The 24,061-nt window shown below is 43.8% G+C and overlaps 1 long non-coding RNA gene across 1 annotated transcript; it reads right to left on the bottom strand.

Annotated features, from left to right (window-relative positions):
• Positions 1–1,616: 1,616 nt before the first annotated feature.
• Positions 1,617–23,150, bottom strand: LOC311061519. Its single transcript, XR_014602403.1, has 3 exons — positions 23,030–23,150; positions 5,081–5,201; positions 1,617–2,180 (listed from the first exon to the last, which is right to left on the bottom strand). It is a non-coding gene; the product is annotated as an uncharacterized lncRNA (long non-coding RNA).
• Between the last annotated feature and the right edge of the window lie 911 nt (positions 23,151–24,061).

The raw sequence follows: 24,061 nt of genomic DNA on the forward strand, positions 1-24,061 counted from the left end.
AAACCATTGTACCACTCACCAGTCCAGTCAAGGTGACTTTCCTGTACCCACTGTAAACATTTCACTCCCCATTTGTCATATTTGAAGCGTGTCAAATCTTTGGTTTAAGGGGCGGAGCTGGCCGAGATGGGATCAAAGGTGACGTCAGACACAGATGCACACTTCCGCAATGAACTCCCACAATGCCTTTGCCTTGATGTTGTCTGTCACAGCAAGAGCACCTGACCTGCTGCAGTCCCCATAGCCCGCAAAATCTTTGAACGTTAATTTGACTCTCACAGTTAAAGGAGTAGTTCACCCAATGAAATACTTATTTTCTATCAATTGCACACCCCGTGAAGCCTTGTATTCATGGAGATTGTTTTGTTTTGTCGCATTCCTGAGCCAATAATTTGATGACCAGCGGAGTCTCCTACTGACCCTCGAATTATTGGCTCAGGAATGCAACAAAAACAAAAAAATCTCCATGAATTCAAGGCTTCCTCGTGTGTAATTGATAGAAAATAAGTCTATTTTGGGTGAACTACTCCTTTAAACTAACACTCACTGTGTACGGGGGGGGGGGGGGGGGGGTGAGGACAGACAGCAATATATTTTGGTGTTGGACGGGGTTCAAGGGTTTGTTTGGCCCTCATGCATTTCATTGCCAGCTTGCTCACCTTTCAGTTGTGTCCACACAGACGTACGTGTGTGCACGCCTCTTTTCGGGGGCCTGTGTTGGCACGCCATCTCCAATGACATTTAAGTTTATACTTAACCCTACGATGGTGTCCCGTGCCAAAGAATTGCAGATCTACAAGCTCGCACATGATACGCTATTTTCATCACACGGGACACCGTCCAACGACGGAGTGTAGATTTGGCATTCGAGAAGATGATACACACGGCGCATAAATACCGCCGCTGAGAGGTCAAATGTGCAGCCACGCGAAGAGCAGTAAAGTGTCACACAGACACAGCCCTGGCAAGGATATACAGCTGAACACACACAGAGCCAGTGCTGTAGACAGGGTGTCCAATGATACGCTCTCGCACACACGCGCACACACACACACACACACACACACACTCGGGCTCAGGCTCGGGCTGCATACCACACACACTGGTATGCTGCTTCTTTAGGCCGACAGGCTGACAGACGGGCAGGCACATATGCATGCGCGTGCTAGCATCTCGCTATCTCATGCTGGCACAGGCGCACATATGCATGAACACGGACATGCTCGCCCGCACACACGCATGCAAGCACGCACGCACGCACACACACACACACACACGATAAAGCTGCAGACAAGCACAAAACTGAATTCTATACTTTCTTCATATGTGCTAATATATTTATAGACAGAGAATGTATACGGGGAGTAAAGACGTTTTACAGTGTAACATATGCCATGCAATTGGAGTACTCTCAATCATCACCAGTCTTCTGCATGGTGCCATTTCCAGAGCCCTGGTGTCCCACTGTGTGTTCGCCACTAGAGGTGCTGCAGCTTTGCACAAACCCAGAGCTCCAGCACCCTGCTGCTGCCTCTCAGCCATGCAGCCTTCTGTGTGGAGGAGGCAATGGGCGGGAGGGGATCTGACACCCAGTAAACGCAGACAGTAGACACCTCTTTAATCATTCACTTGGCCCTTTTTTTTATTACAAAACAATTGATTCCACATGGTGCCCGACACACTGTGCACACACACATATATATTACACAGTGCATATAGGCCAGGAGATAACGCGCAGAAGTGGCTGCGGTAATGACAAAAAGATGTTTGCTCCCGCCCCAAAAAAACTGTGGTGTCAAGATGTGCCGTTAAAATAAATACATTTATCAGCCCATTTAAAAGAAAGCCATTCGAAATGAGAAAGAATAACACGTCCAACTCCCAACCGCACATCGTTGCAGCGCAACTTTCATGATATGCTTAACGGTCACATAACAAAGTTTCTTTTTCTCTCTGTTTTCTTTTAAAGAATGCAATATTTTTTTTCGTCGAAGCGAATGTTTTCCTTTGAAGTGGAGAATGAGGAATTGTCCACATTTTCATCAGAAAAGAAGAGGCCAAACAAAAGCAGCAGAGGACATTGTGTGTATCCTGTTGCAGCTCCTCAGACCTGTTTGTCCACTTCACAGTCCTGGGGAGGTCGTGACCCTCTGTTGTGCCAGATGAACCACAAACTCAACCTGAGAGACAGCCGGAGAAAGAGAGCTGTTGGAAAAAGAAAACCAGCACAGGTGAAAAGGTAAGGTAACATATTCAATCTAATCTGATAACAAGACAAGGTCTAAAAATGGCATGGCGTCCATGTGGATCTATAACGTCATGTTGATGACACGTCAGTGTATGGAGGGACTGGGGAACAGTGGATGAATTCACAAAATTTGAAGAATATTCACACACAAAAGAAAATAATATTCATATAATATGTTAAACATATTCAGGGATTTACTTCCAAAAGGCCAGACCGCACCAATGCAACTAGTTGCAACTCCTTGCAACAAAACAGCTTTAAGGCCAGTCCACACCAATGCAACTGCCATTGGGGATAATATTTGCAAGTAGTTGCTAGTAGTTGCATGTTACAGGGAGTTGCAAGGAGTTGCATTGGTGTGGACTGGCCTTTAGAATTAGACTGCTGGCAGAGTGCAAAGAGAATTTAGACCCATAAGTAGCTATATAATTAAATAACTATTAATTCCATGCACAGCTAAATCTGTTCATTTGAATAAACTGTGGCAGTTATAATCCGCACAATTTGTATACATCCACCTGTGCATGTGTATGCATGTGAGTACACAAGTGTCTATATCTGCATGTCATGTGTAATTTGCATATGAGTGTCCGCATGCATGGCTATGTGTGTGTGTGTGTGTGTGTGTGTGTGTGTGTGTGTGTGTGTGTGTGTGTGTGTGTGTGTGTGTGTGTGTGTGTGTGTGTGTGTGTGTGTGTGTGTCTGTGTGATTATCTGCATGTCCGTGCGTCCCTTTCTTTCTGGGTGTCTATCCCAATGTACCCAGCTGCCAATTGTGATCTTCAGGTTTGGGGACGACACCCCCCTTCCCCACCCCACCCCACCCACCACGGTCCCCTCATCTCCCATTCCCCTGTGCCTGTGGGTCCCTGCCAGTGTGATGTTGAGCGGGTGACCTTTTCTCCCAGCTAATCCACACCAAAAAGCCCTAATTACTGCTGCCTCTTCAGCAGCCATCCCCTGGCCCGATAATCAATACAGCCGATCGGCCCCGCGGATCACCACGTCAGACGCCTGCACTCTACGTGCGGCTCATTTTGTGTGTGTGTGTGTGTGTGTGTGTGTGTGTGTGTGTGTGTGTGTGTGTGTGTGTGTGTGTGTGTGTGTGTGTGTGTGTGTGTGTGTGTGTGTGTGTGTGTGTGTGTGTGCACATGCATATGTGTGTATCAGTGTGTCTGTGTGTGCCTGCATGAGAAACGGGAGCAGAGAGACGATGGGGAGACATTTCAGAGAGAGAGCGAGAGAGCGAGAGAAAAAGAAAAGGACAGAGTGTGTGTGTGTGTGTGTGTGTGTGTGTGTGTGTGTGTGTGTGTGTGTGTGTGTGTGTGCACGCGCGTGTGTGTGCGATAAAGTAGTAACCAGGGTATACAATCTACATTTATGAGTGTCTTAACATGCTGGTATGAGGAGGGTGCAATGCAGCCAGTAACAAGAGAAAGAAAATGAGAACAACCAAATATAGAAACGGTGCAGACACCATATGCACAGTTGAGATCCTCATTTGGGTCCATTTTTACCCTCTCGGAGTTAAACCAACACTAAGGATTTCACTATGTTCTGGACTGAGTGTGGGACAGAGAAAGACTGCAAAGTACCCACACCCCATCCCTCCCTTCCTCCCCCTCCCTCCATCCTGGATGTTGTGACACCAGTTGACCTTATTGAGCCGGCCGTCGAATAAAGAGTCCCTGATTAGAATATCTTCCCTTTAACCTTTAACGGAGTGACGTATCTCTGGAATGTGGAGACCCATACGGGAGGGAAAAAAAAAAAAATATATATATATATATATATATATATATATATATATATATACATAGCGCCTATATATTAATCACTCTAACAAATGGCTCAGAAATGTGCACTATATATGCCAGATAATACACTTTGAAAGTGCTAAGATATATTTAGTTATATTAACATAAAATGTATCTTCATAGGCATTTTCAGAAATGTTGCTGTGCTCAGAAACTCACAACATATTGTGTTATTTCAGTAAACTTTATCTCCTGGTTGCATTGCTCCGATGAGGACACGTCTTAAAAGTAATATTCTTTTCTTGGTTGTGTGTACTTGAGAGTGCAGGTGTAAAGACTGCAGGGGGTTATACTTTGTGAAAAGCTGACAGTGTAGAAAGTATGCTGCCCTGAGCTCATACTTGTATCATTGCATTTTCTCACCTACGAGAGAGAGTGTGTGTGTGTGTGTGTGTGTGTGTGTGTGTGTGTGTGTGTGTGTGTGTGTGTGTGTGTGTGTGTGTGTGTGTGTGTGTGTGTGTGTGTGTGTGTGTGTGTGTGTGTGTGTGTGTGTTCTGTCCCGGGGCCGCAACAAAAGGACAGACACAATGTTATTGAACTATTGAAAGTTAATTTTAGATGTAGCTGCATGATGAGAGACATGACTGGCGATTTTCTCTCTCTCTCTCTCTCTCTCTCTCTCTCTCTCTCTCTCTCTCTCTCTCTCTCTCTCTCTCTCTCTCTCTCTCTCTCTCTCTCTCTCTCTCTCTCTCTCTCTCTCTCTCTCTCTCTCTCTCTCTCTCTCTCTCTCTCTCTCTCTCTCTCTCTCTCTCTCTCTCTCTCTCTCCCTCCCCCGTCTCACTCTTTCTTCTCGCTCACTCTCTCGCTCTTTCAACCCCTCTCCCCACTTTCTCTGTTGCTGACAGTCTTTGATTCTATCAGACAACTTAATGAAAAGCAACACGGAGGTAAAACATTGTCGGTTCCTCAGCCGGGCTGCACCTGCAAGCGTGTTTGTCTGTCTGTCTGTCTGTCTGTCTGTCTGTCTGTCTGCCTGCCTGCCTGTGTGTCCGTCTGTCTGCTTGTCTGTGCATACCTGCCAGTGTCTCTGTCTCTCACTCTCTCCTGCCCTCGGGTGAGCCAGCCAGTCAACATGATGTCGATGACAGTACCGAAGTGATGAGAAGCCGGTCCTTCGCTCCAGGGTGAAGTTTGGTCTAGCCACAAAAGAGATACATTCATACATATGAATATAAACTATTATTTCCCACAGTCACAGTGTGAGAGACAAAAACATTTGTCAGTAGGGAGTTGAAGAACTGCGGGCCGGGGCCTGAAATGGGTCGTAGTACTTCTGTCATATGGATTTCTTTAGCTTGGGTGTGAAGTAACTACAAATAAGGAAGTCTGTTCAACTTGGATCCAAGTCCAAAACGGGTTTGCCAATACGGCATCATGAGACTTTGAGCTTTCTACCATAAAACTAATGAACCTACCCTCTGAGAAAAAGAAAGGTGCTTAACAGCAGATAGTTGGCTGTTCAGCTAATAATCACCAGGAAATAATTTAAAAAATAAACACTTTGTGCCTGAAGGGCTTCATTAGCTTCTTTCAAGTACCATTTTCCCTTACAAAAATCCCCAGATGAAAGAGGCATAGAGTACAAGAACAACGAACAAAAACATTTTCTCCCGTAGCTTTTATGACCACGAGCTTCTTTCTCTAATGACCACCGCTGGTTTTTATTTTGTCAGCTGTGCTCAGTATCTCAAAGCACTTGGTATGCAAATAAAGATTATTTTTATGGTTATTGTTTGGATTATGGTTATGAGTCAATCTGCTGTTGACCTAACACTGTGACCTAAAATCAGTCATGGTTAAACCTATTGCCTCTGTGGCTCGTGACCTGGACAGAAATGGTCAATAGCTTATGAGTATTGAGTGTGACGATATGGCCTGTTGCCAATATATCTTCCTCACACTCAGACCTGGCAAGCCTGACATAGTTTCCCCTGCTTTTCTGCTGTGAAGTAACACAGCAGAAATGGTGTGTGCATGTGGTTGACCACTTATACCCCATTTCAAAAATACAAAAAAATAACAGATCTAGAAAATAGTTTTTCTCTATTTTTGAACATTTTTGAAAATTCTTTCTCATAAAAACATGAGCAGTTGAGCACAAAATAGGATTGCAAGGTTGAAAGGGGTGAAAGGGTGTGTGTGTGTATGTATGTGTGTGTGTGTGTGTGTGTGTGTGTGTGTGTGTGTGTGTGTGTGTGTGTGTGTGTGTGTGTGTGTGTGTGTGTGTGTGTGTGTGTGTGTGTGTGTGTGTGTGTGTGTGTGTGTGTGTCTCAGTTTGGTCAGGTGCAAATGCATATGCGCGTATCGCTGACTCTGACTGAGAGGATTTATATAGTCACTTATGTGACTATGTTTTGTACGCACTAACTACATATCCGTGTGCTAGTATCCGTGTGCGTGCGTGCGCGCGTGCGTGAGCCGTGTGATCCTACGTATGAGGGCCGACCGAAGACATGCAGCCCCGGAGAGAGCTGCCCCGGTCAGCCAGCCGTGCTGAGTGAGACCCCGTGGAAATGTTTAGCTTAAGGGGGGTGAAACAGAGTGTGAGGGGGTGGGCTGCATTGGGTTGGGGGTTGAGGGGGTAAGGGCAAGGGATAGTATGGGACTGCTGTGGGGGGGGGGGGGTCAAAAGCAAGAGACAGAGAGCGAGAGAGCGAGAGAGAGAGATGAAGGGTAGAGGTTCAAGAAGGGAGGCACGGGGGGGCGGGGGTATCATACGGACAGCAGGATGGGGTCATAGAGGAGTTGACGTAGAGAAGGGAGAGGGACTTAACGGATGAAAGAGAGTCCAACGAGAAGGAAAAAGGTGGAGGGAAAAGTAAAGAGCGGAGAGAGGAGAAAGGAGAAAGGAAGAGAGGGGAGGAGAGGAGAGGAGAAAGGAGGAGAGGAGAAAAGAGAAAAGGAGAGAGGAGGATAGGAGAGGAGACAGGGAGGAGAGAGGAGAGGTCCCCGCTCGGTCGGTCTTGTCAGTCAGTCGTCTCTCACTGACACCTGAACCTCTGCTGACCGGGTCGTGACTGCCTCCCCGGCACAGGAGAGACCATGGGGGGGGGCTGACCTGTGACCTCTCAACCCCCTCATCACCACCGCTTACCCCTGCCGCGCCTGTTCACGCATCTCCCACACCCCCGCCTCCTCGCCCACCTCCCACAACCCCCCCGCCCTGCCTCCTCACCCACACATCCCCGCCCTAATTTCTTCTTTTTTTCCTCCAACACTTTCCTAGCCGTCCGTGTGCCAGCAATATGGCCGTCTACAGCTGCGTGTGTCCATGCACACCAGGAGGAAGCAGCCATTTTGAAGGCTTCCTCGTCCTAACCTAAGGACATTTGGTTTTGGTTTGGGAAAAAGTATAATTCCAGACTAAATACAAATACAATGATTTCATTTCACATATTTGTTTTTATATACTTCATCTTGGATATGCCCTTGTTTGTCCCCATCCTCTTCCGCATGTTGAGGAAATTATCCTGCAATTTATTGCTGGCCTAAATTTATTTTTACCACTTTTCACTATTATAGATTGGGATTATAGAAAATGTCCTCTAAAGAAAGATAATGTGGATCTTAATCAAGGACGTTGGAGAATGAACCACTTGAGCCTCATTTATGCTTTATACGGCGAAAATAGCCGATCACAATGTTCACAACTCATGGTGACACCAGTGTACAACAGTGTATAAATAGGCCATGGCTATTTTGGAGAATTGTCCCCTATAATGACATGTCCAAAATAGGACACCAGGTTGAATGTGGTTAAAACAACTCAGAGGGCGAAATGGCAGAGGTTTGGCTCCAGAATGAGTTCAGGTGGCCAGAATACAAAATTGTTCTATAGTCATCAATGAGACAGAGTGAGACAGCAAATAGTTAAGGGGGTAAATGGTTACATTTAATTGTGCCAGCAATGTGCTTGCACAATTCATCACCAAGGTGACAAACACATAAGCAGTAAAGTACAACATGCTATCAACAGTGTCAACAAAGTGCTTAACTGAAGACTAACAATCAAGTGTCTTAGGAATGATGCTGAACAGAACATTGCTTGTTCTAGGTAAATGTTTTATTTAATGTGGAGTCAGTAGAACAGTACACAGGAAGCATAGTTACATTGAATTGTGAGGAGAAAAATATAATTCTCATTAGCAAAGCAGTTATTCTTGCCCATTAAGACAGAGGAAGTCAATACGTTGTTATACCTTTAAAAGCGGTAAATTATCTGTGTCATTTTAGATGTTACTATGTATATAGCAACAAGATTTCTTTCAAATTCTTTTAATGAAAAATATAAGTTTTTCTGAAAACTTTAATAGGTTAGGATTTAGAAGGCGTTTTTAAAATTGAATGGGCTAGAACAGTGGTTCTCAACCTTTTCTGGATCAGGGCCCACTTGAAAATCTTGAAATGTTCGCGGCTCGCCCATCTTATAAATAACATAGTATACTTTAAGTTCCTATTTATCGGTATCACAATGAAAACTCATTTTTCTAAGTTTTAAATAAAAAATACCATTACTTTCTTTTTTAAATAGTTTAGTTACATAATCAATAAAATCATATTGTTTTGTAAATTATTTGGGGGCCCACTTGCAATATCCTCATGGATGGTCTCCGGCCCACAGGTTGAGAATCGCTGGGGTAGACACTTAGGCTAAGTGCCTGGAATAACTGCCACATGCTGCAGGGTGACAATCGTGTCACATACTCATGTCACAAATCACACCGCTCAGGTTAACTTGATCCAAAACACAGGGCACTATAGTGACACTTGTTTTTTGCGCATGTGTATATTTGTTTGTGTGTCCTTTGAGAGTGAGGTTTTTAAACACTTTCAACCTGGCATCCCTATTTTGGGCATGTCATTTTATGTGACGATTTTCAGCAGGAATAAAATAAAATCTAAACAATTCAAAAGATTTCATTTTGTAAAAACAAAAACACTATTCACTATTCGTCGTACAAGGGCTTACGTAGGGCTTCAGTGGTTAAAATTGAAGGTTTACACAGTTAGGACAACACACACACACACACACACACATCCCCAGAGAGTTGGAGCTAATCCCAGGTTTACATTGTTGGGACAACAGGGCTAATCCCGCTAACAGGGTGTTTATCTAGGGGCTGCGACCATCGAATTAGCAACACACACATTATTGACCCAGACAGAGAGACAAAGAGAGAGAGAGAGAGAGAGAGAGAGAGAGAGAGAGAGAGAGAGAGAGAGAGAGAGAGACAGTTAGAGAGAGGTCCAAAAGGACAGCATGGAGAAACAAGGGGGGTATTTATTTATTTTTTTAAAGGGCAGTATGAGAAGAGAGGGAGAGAGGTAGAAGCAGAGAGAGGAAGAGAGATGGAGAGAGGAAGAGGAAGGTATGAGGAAGGTGGGAGAAGGTCCACGCTGTCAGGTATGCAGATGAGTGTGTGATGGCATCAATGCATGAGTGGACACAGGAAGTCCCCCAGGACCCCCCAGATCCACAGGCAGGCACACACACAGACACACACACACACACACACACACACACACACACACACACACACACACACACCGAATGACATACCAACGTGAACATAAGCCTACATTAAGAAGAGCACACACGCGCACATAAACGACACTCTCTCGTCAAGAGAATAACATCGGGGAAAGATAGACTGTAAACCTCCATAGGACAAAATAGTTGGCAAGCACAGTATAGAGAGACTATATGAGATTATTATAATAAATTAAAATTAACATTTACAAGAAAATCATAAACTGACAGAGTTTATAGAACATATTGTTTTTTATTAGTAGTAGTTTTATGAAGTTATTACTGTATCCAATTGATAACAAAAAAAAAGTTATTACTGTATTGATGATTTTTGGCTCGTATCTTTTCCATAGATTTTAAATAATGTCCCCACACACTGTGACCCCTGAGTGCCACTCTGTATCTGTCACCATCCCATGGAATCTGTGGCCACGCACACGCACACTTTTTACTTGGTATACTTTCACACACTCATGCCCACAATATGCATGTGAAGGGCGCACGCACACACACACACACACACACACACACACACACACACACACACACACACACACACACACACACACACACACACACACACACACACACACACACACACACACACACACACACACACACACACACACACACACTCCGCATCTCACTTTCACTCTAAATTCAGTGGCTAGCTGCCACTTCAGTATTGGCCCTCAATGTCTTAGCGCTGCCCGTCAGAATATTGCGCTGGCTGGCGTTAACTTCCTTCCTGTTGGGATACGGGAAGGAATAAGGGGCGAGGGGGGGAGGGGGGGGTCGAAGAGGAATCGGCAGCGGCGAGCTTTTAGCATGCACGTCAGGGCCAGTGGGGGCTGGGGGGGACACTCCTCGAGCCAAATGCCAGTCTATATAGATCGCGGAAGGGGGACGAGGGGTGTGGGGGGGGGTGTGGGGCGGCTAAAGATCACATCATCGTCCGCCAGGACACGGGTGACACTAGCCGGACAGCGGATGCAGAGGAGAAGGGTGGAGGAGGGGGGAGGAGGGGATGGTGGTGGGTGGTGGTGGGACCGAATGATCGCTGCCAGGACGAGCCATTATAGACAGCTGCTGTCATTATAGGCTGCGACATGCACACACACACACACACACACACACAGTCACGCACACCCGGGACTGTGGCGACGAGGTTATAGACAAGCGCTGTCATTAGGCCGGTCCCCACGGAGATCAAACGATAACGAGTGAGGAGGAGAGGACGGTGGAGGGGGCATGGATGGGGGGGGTTGAGGAGGAGCGAGCGGAGGGGGGGTGGGAGGGTGGTGAGACCAGGGTGACCGTCCGGCCGCCTGCAGGTGCGAACTCTGTTTCCACAACTTAAGCCCTATATAAAGTTTGAGAAAATAGCAGATCTACGAACATGCACCTCTGAGCTTGTAGATCAGCTAGTTTTGATCATTTTGTTTCACACACACAATTTTCACACACCACACCCTGCCACTGCTGACCCCTAATGTTTGGTCTTGGGGTGGGTGGGTAGACAGCCATGTGTGAGTGAGGAGTGAGGAGTTTCACTGGGAGGGTGTAACGCGTGTGGAGGAACACGCTATCCTTCCCAGTTCCGCTTCCTGCTGAACAGGCACCCTGACCAACCTGTAGAAGTCGCTAGCGCAACGACAAAGATCGTCCTCCCGAACCAGCTTCCCTAACTGTGAACCCGGCCAACTATGTTTGTTGGAGCACTCGGCCAAGCCAAAGGAACTGTGAAAGATTTGAACCCCAGTCTCCACAGTGATGGGCAGGAACTTTTCCCCTGTTGAGTGTTCACTTAGCTCAATAGCTCAGAGTTAAATTAGCACTAAGGATTATACAGTGCATGTTCATAAACACACCGTAAGTCACATAGTATTTGCGCTCTGTGTTCTTAAGCGGTACAGTAATGGGTGTTGAAGATTTACATCTCAGACTACTGCTTGCCTCGAGGGGACAGGCAGCCTATCTTTGCATAGTTTCACTCTGTCTCATCCTCTCACTGAGTTATGTGCTCCGGGGGGTGAACAAATGAGAGGCTTAGAGTTACTCCAAAGTCTTGCCACTGTCACTGAAACATCCCTGTCATTCTTTTGCGATAACAAGCTGTTGTATAACCACTGACTGTTTGGACAGTGCCTCCACTGTTGAATCTGTCACCCCCAGCAGCAAAACACACCCATGTTTAATGCTGGCTACTGTATAGCAAGTGAACCGCAATGAAACATGTATTTCCATTGCTGACCAAGGGGGCTGCCAGGCCAACTGTTGAGACCAGGCTTATGCTTCAGAATTCTGAGCCCTATTGCAGCTTGACACACAGGTCTGCCAATATTTTATTCAACAAAATATACAATCTATGACATCGTCCATCCAGCGCCCTTGGAAACTTCCTATAACGTTTCACCCCTGAATTCAGCACTATGGTCACCCACGGTAACGATTTCCTTAATTGCTATTACTAACATTAAAAGTGATACATGGCACAGCAGTGACAATAAAAGCCACATTACACTTAATTGTGTGGCAGTATCGCGTGCCAAAAATAGCCGATGTACGAGCTCACAACGTGTTGTGTTGCCACGTTTTATGAGCTTATAGATCGGCCACCTTTGGCATACAACACTGTTGCACAACTACGTATACATCAGGCTTTAGTAGTCGTAGCACAGTACACTTTGCCACAGAGCGCACAAATCTACAGTTGAGTCCGGATGGAGTGACCCCAGTGACAGCAGCAGCAGCAGCAGCAAACCATCAGACAAGGTGAAGGTCCCAGTGTGTGTCAGTCAACTCACAAATTGCTCCCTAATCTCTCACCAATTGTGTTTCCATTGGCCCTCTGTCACAGTGCACGTGAGAGCCATTGCTCTTCCAGGCGGGGAGACTGACAGCCTGAACACTGGAGCAGCTCTCAGGTAAAAACAGTGTCAGGTGAGCTCAAACGATCTGATGATCTCTACCGCCGCCATTGTGTTCCCCCCTAGGCAGAATCAAACGGTCACAGAACTCTCCCTGACATGGAGACGTTTAATCTGAGGTGCTGAAACCTCACTTCAAGCCCCAGGGTGCTGTGTGAGTGTGTGTGCGTGCGTGCGTGCGTGCGTGCGTGCGTGCGTGCGTAGGCTACTTGTGTGTATACGTGGATGGTGTGTGTGTGTGTGTGTGTGTGTGTGCATTCGTTTGTGTGTGTGTGTGTGTGTGTGTGTGTGTGTGTGTGTGTGTGTGTGTGTGTGTGTGTGTGTGTGTGTGTGTGTGTGTGTGTGTGTGTGTGTGTGTGTGTGTGTGTGTGTGTGTGTGTGTGTGTATTCGTTTATGTGTTCATCTAATTGTGTGTTTGTGAAAGATGCCTGTGGCTGTGTGGTTCTCAGTGATATGCTAGCAATGATCTCCTCAGGGTCATTTTAACACTTAGGTTTTCCACCTGTCAGCCTCACATCAAAGACTTGGCTTACGCTCTACCTGTTCATCAACAAGAGCACATCACCGTCTCATACTGAAGCAAATGCTTTTCACTTGAAACTGACTAAACTTTTAGCCTGGGACAGATTTAATTTAGATGTATTTTTGTAACTGAATTTTGCTTTTTGCTTTGCAACTGATCGGTGAAGACATGCTAGTGTAGGTGATTTAGATTACAGTGGCCAGCCCATAAAAAAAAAGCCACTTACAGTGAACGCTAAAAGTTTTGTAAACATTGAGTAAACTGCAGTTTACTCAACAACCTTATGTGGGGAGGGTTTTTTGTAAGTGATGAATGCAATATCAAGCAAACTTTGATAAAAACCCTCCTCACTGCCAGCATGCAGTATTGTAGATATATGTTTGTCAAAGTGTTTACGTAGCATTAGTCCTTGTAGTTGTCAATAGATATTAAATAAAATAAAAATGATTTAGCAACAGTAATGCACTATCCATGTATTCAAATCAAACTTAATTTGTTGGTCTGAAGCTTCAACATGCATTGTTATGGTCAATAACGAATGCAGACCCAATAGATGGTCAACAAGATTAGATATAGGTATCTGTGAAAGAACTAAAATACCAGATCTACAAGCTCGCAACGCATTGCATCGGCTATTTTTGGCACACGACACCGACGTATGTCGTAGTGTAAATCAGGCTTGCGATACAATGGAACCAATGAGCCAGTGGGACCAATGAGCCAGTGCTGCTAATGAGGCCTATACAGAAGCCTTGCAGAATGTACAGTGACACCCTAGAGACATCAATTGCATTTTCAAACAAGTGACCCTGACTTAATACAAATGTCACGACGACTAACTTACTTTTCGTAAAATGCAATTCAAAAGAGGACACAACTTCAGCCGACTGGAGGACAGAGAAGTCAGTGCAGTGCAATAGTTATGTTGCACCAGCAGAGATCAAATACAACAACATCTTTTTGACGATACAGTACGCTAACCTTTCTGATTACCCGACATTCTTAACTCCTTACACTCCTTACACGTACTATTTCCATCTACAACTATTCACCAGCGGTTGTTCCTGTCTGTCTGTCTGTCTGTCTGTGTCTTTGTCTCTCCCAGTTCCTTGAATGGTGCAAGGGTCTCCACCCTTGCACGATGATGTCAGTCAGTCAGTCTGTGTGTGTGTGTGTGTGTGTGTGTGTGTGTGTGTGTGTGTGTGTGTGTGTGTGTGTGTGTGTGTGTGTGTGTGTGTGTGTGTGTGTGTGTGTGTGTGTGTGTGTGTGTGTGTGTGTGTGTGTGCTCGTGTGTATGGTGCACAGTGTCTGGATGAGTCGGCTGTCCATCAGGTGTTGGTACTCACATTAGTCACGTAAAAACAAAGCATTCTGGGAAGCGATGATGGCTGACACAAAGAATATCCAGACGCCACTCAGCGCCACAGATACCCGATCCTTCTGTGTGTGTGTGTGTGTGTGTGTGTGTGTGTGTGTGTGTGTGTGTGTGTGTGTGTGTGTGTGTGTGTGTGTGTGTGTGTGTGTGTGTGTGTGTGTGTGTGTGTGTGTGTGTGGGGGGGCACATATGTGTGTCTGTGTGTGGTGGTGGGGCTTTAGGGGGTGAGGGCGCCTCATTGGCTGCCAGGGTGGGGTCAACCCGAGGTCAGGGCGTGCGTGATGGATGGACTTTTCTGTCTCTACACCGCTGCCCTTCTCCTGGCCCTTTCTCTCCCTCTCTCTCTCCCTCTCTTTCAATAGGCCTCAGACCGCAACAGCATTCTGGTTCTACGCACCTCTATTTGTCTCTCTTTGTGCCCCTCTGCCCTGCCAAAGTGGAACCGGTATACAACAGACAAAAGGATGTCAACGACAGCCAAGGAGAAGCTATGGAAGGCGTCTTTTGGAGGTGAGTTCCACTGGCCAGCAGTCACAGCAAGTACAGCGTTCATTCGAGCAATCTCTACTGTTCTCAGCGGCCTGTTATTTTTGGCACCTTTCTAACATCTCTCCTCTCAACCGCAGTGAGTCTTGACCGTTACGGATCCATTTTGACACTCTCAGGGTTTACATCAGCAGTCTGGATTTTACAGTGTACCATTGTTCGACCAAAGTGTCTGCTACCACCAAAGATCACACGTACCGCACAGCGGGCTGCAGCCAAGAACATGATGTCATCTCTCTCTCTGCTCCCTTTCCCCCCGCACTCTTCTCTTCCTCCATCATACTGTCAATTCCTCCATCGGCTCCAGCCCTTATATCGGCACACAGGGACGAGCATCTGTCGATGGAGGAATTCATTTCGCTTGCCAATCAGAACGGGGGAGTGGTCAATGAGTGCAGAGACGTGCCAATACCTCGACTAGCCTGATGAGTGACTTCTGTCTGTCCGAGTCTCTTGTCTATATGCGGTTCATGCTCCTCTGTCCCTCTCCCTGTCTTTCCACCCAGTCTAGACCTGCTAGAACCTCAGGACCAATTCATCTAGCGGGGAGCTGAAAAGGTCTTCTTTGTTTTGCCTCTTTAACTTATAGGTGCAAAAAAGTGTGTGTGTGTGTGTGTGTGTGTGTGTGTGTGTGTGTGTGTGTGTGTGTGTGTGTGTGTGTGTGTGTGTGTGTGTGTGTGTGTGTGTGTGTGTACTTTGTTGTACGTCTGTAATGATATATTTTAGGCTTGATGTGCCATTATCTGTTTGTACTGATTTACTCTCATCTAGAAGCATATAGATATTATACTTGCGATACCATTGTCTCCACTTTATCATTTACTGTATGCCCTGTGATGAGATGCAACTGTTAAAACATGATGTTCTTCAATGTAGATTAGTTGTCCTTAAAGTGTATAACAAGTATATAAATATAATGCTTATGCTGATGCGAGTGGATGAGTACAAACAGATAAAGGTTAAGCATGTCATGCCTGAAATATATCATATCAAATAGTGAAAATAGCCGACCTAGAACGTCTATTTTCAACTGTTGTTCAAATATTTGATGAATGCTCGCCTATTTTAGCCAAATGTTCGCCTATTACGCCATGCCCAGAATAGGGACGTATAGGGTGCATGTGGCCAAAAAAACAATGTCCAGAAACGTGATGATACGATGGATACGAATTGGTCCTCACTAATGCTCATGATAAAATGGTACTATTTTTTCCTACTCCTTCTGTGTCTCATAGGAGAGCTGTGGACACTTCAGAAACCCACCTACCAGTGACATCATCGTAGACAGGATTTCTTTTTCAAACAAGATTTTGTTTTTTTAATTTAGATTTTTATTATTGCGAGAACAATGGCTTCCATTATAGCATGCTAACTTTCCAGGAATAGAAAGCCTACAGTTTCTATTAGCTTGGATTCCCCATCGATTATGTCACTATAGGCGGGTTTCTGAACTGTCCACAGCCCTCCTCTGAAACACAGACTGAGTGGACAAAAATGGTACCATATTATAATGAGCATTGGTGAGGACCAGTTATGTGAAGATTGGTTGAAAATTGGTGAAGTCGTCCTTTAATGTTGGCTTGTCTATTTATCATTATTCGGGTATGTTTAGGGCCAGCTTACTGTGGGCAGCCAAGAGTGAGAGAGAGAGCTCTACATTAAAAAAGCAGAGAGTCATCAGTGCAGGTGCATGCAAAGATCTCCTAGTCACAGCCAGGGCCCGAGGACAGACGTTGTCATTGGGCTGTTGATTTCCCCCACACCTATCATTTGAATAATGTCCCAGAACAACACATATAGGCGTCCCCCATTACAAGGAAGAAATGATGCTTACAAAAAAGCTCCAGTCAATAAATTACAACAGCAACATGAATGCCAAATGGATATTTGCCGTGGGTGGTACGAGGCGATTCATCAGCGCGTTCTGAACTTTCTCCTTATGCTTTTCTTTCTGCACAACACCGTACACAATGAAACTTATGGGTCTATTTTCACACTCTCAGGAGTTAGACTACGCACTTAAACCCTATATACTTCAGTTATCGGAGTCCCCTAGGGGTCTATACTTGGCCCAATCCTTTTTCCCCTGTTCACACCAAATCGCTTTGCGCAAAATACAAGTAGGCTTGCAGATCAGCTAATGTTGCCAACATGCCCAGAATAGGGATGCCATAGGGTGGCACAGTGATGTGGTAGGATTTTTACAGTGCACGTTTTCTGTTTTGCTTCTCTCGTCTCTATCTTCCTCCTCATTTTCTCATGGCTTCACGGTCCATTCCTCTGCCTTTCGGTACGCCTCTCCTCTGCACTCATCCCTCTGAGAAAATGAAATGTACCGGGAGGGACTTTGGGAGCAGAGGCATCAATTTCACACTGCGGGGGTGACATCTGTTCAAATCTCTCTTCTCTCTTTTGTGTGTGTGCCCGTGCATGCATGTGTGAACTTGTCTGTGTGCCCTGTGTCTACAACGCTGTCTACATTTGCATGAATCTTCTGTTAGTATGCATTGGCTTTGGGACAAAAAAAAAGCACTTGTATATGAATAGACATGTTTGAGGGAGAAATAGAGAATGTGTGCGTGTGTGTGTGTGTGTGTGTGTGTGTGTGTGTGTGTGTGTGTGTGTGTGTGTGTGTGTGTGTGTGTGTGTGTGTGTGTGTGGGAGAGATATGAAAACCTACTGTACATGCCAATACAGAGGGAAATCTGGGGTGATAATTGACTGCAGAGTGTCAAAATAGACCCTTACAGATAAGGCTACCCTACCCTTATCTGGTAGCCTTTGGTTGGTATTTTGGCTGGTGGAAGCTACCCGCTGACATCATCTTTGAATCTGTCATTCAACAGTCTGAATGTATTTTTAACCTATATCATCCAAAACAAATTAATGCTTTATCTTGCTGTATAGTCCAACAACGCATGCGCACTTATGCAAAATAGCACTGGGCTGGCACAGAGACAAACACAAATAACCCAAATAGGCATGCACGAGCGTGTGCACACACACACACACACACACACACACACACACACACACACACACACACACACACACACACACACACACACACACACACACACACACACACACACACATGTGTGTTTGTATTACTATACTTGTGAGGACATCAAGATTTTAGGATGGTGATTTTATGAATGACATTTTTATCTTTTTGGGTCATTTTGACCCTAATCCTAAAGCCGAAAATAGCCAATGTACAAGCTCACAATGTGTCCCAGCTTGAGGCTCTGTGGGCTTGTAGATCTGCTATTTTCAGTAACACTGGTAAATCAGTCAATAAACCTAACCTAAATGTTTAATCCTAATCTGAATCTTTTCCTATTTGTAAATCTAACTAGCCCCCCTTGGGATGACAATGCATATTTGGGATGTAGGCTACCATCATCTGCTCATCCCAATACAAAAAGGAATGCAGTGTTCCAAAAGGGGCTAATCTAACTCTATAAGCGGTTTTAATTATTTTTTTAAAATCCAGAAAATAAAGTATGCACGCGTGCGCACGCACAAAAAAACACAGACACACACACACACACACACACACGGAAAGGAAATTTAGACGCGTTTGGCGGATATGTAAATCATAGTTGGCTTGTTTGGATATGTGTGCCACTTGGCTTCACAGTAGACCACAAGCCACTCGCCTGCCATACTTGCACGCACCTGTGAAACACTATCTAATTTCACAACACTGATTCACACCTAGAACAACAGAAACGCGCTGATGGAAAAAACAACCTCCGATCGTTGCCCAAATGAACCTGGTCTAGAGACTAGGACGTCAAGTCACTGATAGAGATGACATAAAGAAATAATGACAGCTTTTGTTTCTACGATTTAATTTGTGTACGGCTCCGACTTGTTCACAAACTTTCTAATAATAATAATAATATTAATAATAATACTTTTTATTATCAATAATAACAAAATAAAACTATAACTACAAACCACCAACCAGCTACAAGAAGATAAAATGTTCATTTAACATTTCTGGAGCCAGAAATGTTTTATTTTTTTTAAAGGAATTTAAAAAAGGCATCTCTATGGCTTGGACAAACACACGCACACACACACACACACACACACACACACACACACACACACACACACACACACACACACACACACACACACACACACACACACACACACACACACACACACACACACACACACACACACACACTTTGAACAACAGAATTTGAGATCACTTTTTAAATAATGTTACCTCTATTAATCCAGTTTTCATTATCATGACCTAACAAATGTATTGTCCACATAGCCCGTCTGAAACTATGACATTCACTCAGCAATGTGCTGAACAAAGCACACCAGCCAAACTTTGAATGCTATAAGTCATAATATATCAAAGGACATATTTTAGGTCGATAATTGCTCTCAACTTGAAAACATTATTTATGGCATACGCGCAGCCTACGAATGCTTTAGCCTGTTTTATTAGTACCGCTATTAAAAAAATGAGATTAGATTAGTATATTTGAAATAGAGATAAATGGTTTAGCGTCATGCCAAAGGGAAAGGCCTAAAAGCTATTACAACTATAAATAACACGCGCAAATTTCATTAGACCTGCTGAGAAATATTGGCCTCTATCGCTGTACAGCTTTGGCTGGTCGACTTTCAACATAGTTATAGGCCCTTATAGTTATTATGGTTATAGCTATTACATTCTGACCACTCTGTCAAAATGCGGTGCATTCCATCCGAGGCACAAACGACTGACTGGCACAAGATGTCGGTCTATTTGAGGCCCGCACGTCAAAGGACGCATATAGAGCCAGGCCTAAATGATGACTAAATGGTCAATCTAATTTCTACGTCAGCTCCTTAAGTCAAAAAGCTTTAAGGAGCCACTGTTTCTCAACGTCGGGTCCGGGGACCACCAGGGGTCAAAATGAGACCCTTAAAGCCTCTGTCTGTATCAGGGTACAAATGTGGGATATACAAGTAGCCTAGAGTGCATGGGCACTAAATGAGGAGTGGGCACCTCAATGCAAAATTGGCTATTTTGTCCAAAATGTTTTTTCTAAATGGAAAAAAAAAGAAAAATGGTCATAAGTAATGAAAAGTATAGTCTACATTATGTGAACATGGACGGTACATCAATATCAGACTTAAGTTTACCATTCAACGTCTTGTTTATGCCCAAAATGATTGGATATCAGGTTTTGTAGCCATTTGTATAGCAATTGTAGAAATATTTTTCTAAATCATGTATGCTTCACATTACTTGAGACCGTTTTCCAAATATTTAATTTTTTTAACATTTTGGACCAAATAGTTAATTTTACATGGAGGTGCCTGCTCTTCCTTGGTGCCCACTCTTCCTGTTACCCAAACGCGTATACACTCTCAATAAACACTGAGGATTTTATAGTGTAGATTGGGGTCCTAGAGATAAAGAAATACAATTTTAAAAAAATCGATCGAATGGGGGCCCGTGGCCAGCCTAGCCTATAATAGGCCTACATATCAAACTGGGGGTCCTTGAAATGAAAAAAGGTTGAGAATCACTGCTTTAAACATCTCTCCCCCCTTTCACAGAGCGTTTATAGCTGACGTAAGACGTCTGTCATCGTCCGGTGTTTAACCAAGAGCCTCTAAAGGGAACCAGGAACCACACGAGGCCACAAGCTGTTGGGTCGAACCGGGGACTATAATACTGAGGTCATTATACCTGTTTTAGTGGTGGACGTGTTTTACTAAACAGGCCGTGGTAGTGGTATGTGGGATGTGGACTGTGACTGTGTTGTGGAGGTGTGTGTGTGTGTGTGTGTGTGTGTGTGTGTGTGTGTGTGTGTGTGTGTGTGTGTGTGTGTGTGTGTGTGTGTGTGTGTGTGTGTGTGTGTGTCCTGTGTGGTCTGTAAACTGTTGTTTAGGTTTGGCGCTGCTGCGAGTGCATGCGACAACAACCCCTGCGGTGACCGACGCTTGACCCCACGATTCCTATTAGAGGGTCAGCTGCGTTTCTAATCCAGTCCTCTGGTGCACGGGGTTCTAACCATAGAGGTTCTTACGGGGGCTCTGGCGCTTTTTGCCTTTCGCCTTTCTTGGCTTCAACATGCATGTAGGCTTACAGCGATACATCCTAAACTTTATAATGCAAAAACGACACATATGGGCCAGTAGGATATAGGACGCCAGGCTGCAATATTATAAAGCTGTATTGAGCTACAGAGAAAAAAAAAGAATATTACAGTTTTTGAATGAATAGCCTGAACCCCAATGGAAACTAGCCATGGTGCTTTCTTGGGGTTAATCCCTTTTAGCATCCCATTCCCATCCCATTCTGTGCCTTTTTTGCAAACTGCTAAATAAAGTATTCAATCAATCAATCAATCAATCAAAGCTCAGCCATTGTCACAATCAAAATCAAATCAGGAGCATACATTTCAGAGATTAGCCAATCGAAAAACAATAGTACATACTCTATATATGTAAAAAATGTTCAATAGTGGAAGGTGTTGGTTGTTAGGTGTGATCACCGTGGTGCGCAAATTAGGACGCACTTCTTTCCTATTGTTTGTTTTTATTTTTCACACTGTGCAGGGGGTTAGAGGACATGCAGTTTAGTTGTGTGTGGTTTTCTGTATATCAGACAAAATACAGAAGGAGAAAAGTTACCCACATGTAAACAAAGAAACATAAACATAATTCGGTTATACTGCACATCAAACATCCAAACTCAAAACAAACTTACTTATAATGGACGCACACACTGCAGCCTCTGCTGTTGCTCTCTGCACCAGACCTGACACACTGACCAAACACTTGCTTTTAAAGTGCATGGGATTGGAAATCAAATCAACAGCAGGTGCAACTAAATGGCCAATTAACTGCTGTGCACTCAGCACACATTGAAGTGAAAACAAAGGGTCCATTTTGGAGGAAAAAACAGAAACAATAATACTAAACGTAGAGTTTGGGGAATCTTCTTAACAATATATAGTATGTATATATATATATATATATATATATATATATATATATATATATATATATATATATATATATATATATATATATATATATATAAATATATGTATATATATATATACATTACACACACACACACACACACACACACACACACACACACACACACACACACACACACACACACACACACACACACACACACTACATATACATATAGTAATCTCGCATTGCTCATTATCCAAACAAAAGGAATTATTTTGCTGTATGTGTACAGTGTAGTCCGTGTACTGCAGTCTATTGGCTAAAATAGCCTACACATTTGACACATTTTGTCAAATGTGCTTCTATAGGCCTGTTGACATGGTTTAAACTATACCTCCAGTAATCTTTTGATCTCTTTAATGCAACGCTTTTGGTTATAGCCTACTTTGTGAGTATATTAGGCGTATAATATAATATATAATATATATATATATATATATATATATATATATATATATATATATATATATATATATATATATATATATATATATATATACACACACACACACACACACACACACACACACACACACACACACGAATTAGTCTATGCATTTCACGTGTGAAATGCATAGAGTGTTATGTTACTATTCACCATCCCAATTATAAACACTTGATATTTTGTCTACAGATAATTGCCAAAATATACCGAAATGAAAGTTAAGAAATATATAAACCTATACGTGCCACTTTATGAAGTTGTCATACTTTTTTCTTTCCTTTTTTTCATAATGACGGCTATATCGTAGGACATATTTTTTGCTTTGTCTTGTCCTGAGTGGCGTGGCAAACCCAAACAGGACCTTTAAGCAAGAAGACTGTGTACCTTTAGATGACTATTTAGGCAAAAACAATTTATGCAGAAACAAATCTATTCAAAAATGAGGGTAGGCCTTCGTGGCTAACACTTAAAGTTTCCAAGATAACCATTCCAATAACGCCATTATTTTCTAATAATAAAAGAGAAGCCTTTGCAATTACCATAAAAATTACATACAATAAATACAATTAGTAAAATATTAATGCAATAACTCACTCTCTTTGTCATGTCTTTGAGCCGGGAATTTGGCCGTGTACTTGTTGCCTCGGCAGGCCTCCTCAAGTCCACAATAGCAGCTCGTGCAGGTGGATAAGGTGAACTTCGGTCATTAATCATGGCTCGATTTCAGCCTCGTGCTCCCTTTTATGGAAGCATGGACTCGCATCATGCACGCCAGGAATTAAAACATCAACGGAGACAGGAAGCCAGTGCTTTTCTTAGAGGTTAAGAAAGCGGATACAGGCTAAGTTTCTTTCTTTTCTTTTTTTAAGAAGATGGTTAACGCGACAAAACCATTGTGCATGTGATGGAGGCCTCAGGCCCATAGGCATTAATAATGCACAGCCATACATGAAAATACGCAGGCCACTATGTCGGTGCATAATGACATTTAATTTTATAGTAGCCTAAATATAATATTTAAAAGGAAAAAAAAGAGGAAAAGGAAGAAGTAGAACTAAAACAAATATATATAATGCTAATGTTGTCAATTTGAGTTTTTTTTTTCATAAGGCAAACGTAAGTAAGTCATGGACTGGAGTGGTACATTTGTATTGATTAGTTGTTTATGACACACTCCTGCAAGTTTTCACTGCTGATCTTGTCATCAGCGGGGATGATGATGATGACACCAACTTGGGGAGCTGAGGAGTCGACGTGCAGGAGGACCAAAGGGGCCCGGTCCCTGTCAATAGTCTAACCTCGATGTTTTAATCAATAGTTTCTTTTTGCCCCTTCAATAAGCCAAGGGCTCGATAAGGTTGTCATCACAAATGACGCTGACGTTCGCGCTCTCATCTCCTCCGTGGATAAACATGCCTTTATTATGCCAATAATTCCATACCCCAGGGACGGGAGCGCGCAGGACTGCATACATTGAGGGGTTCTAGTATATATGTGTAAAGGAAACTCATTCAGGCTGATCCTCAAATGAATTAACAAAAGGTTTGCCTTTGCATCATTGTAAAGCTTCGGACAAACGTTTTAGAAAGACTGTCAGTGTCAACGATTTATTTAAAACTGAAAACC

Source organism: Gymnoscopelus microlampas, assembly GCF_963454915.1.
Source record: "Gymnoscopelus microlampas genome assembly, chromosome: 15".
Taxonomy (NCBI): domain Eukaryota; kingdom Metazoa; phylum Chordata; class Actinopteri; order Myctophiformes; family Myctophidae; genus Gymnoscopelus; species Gymnoscopelus microlampas.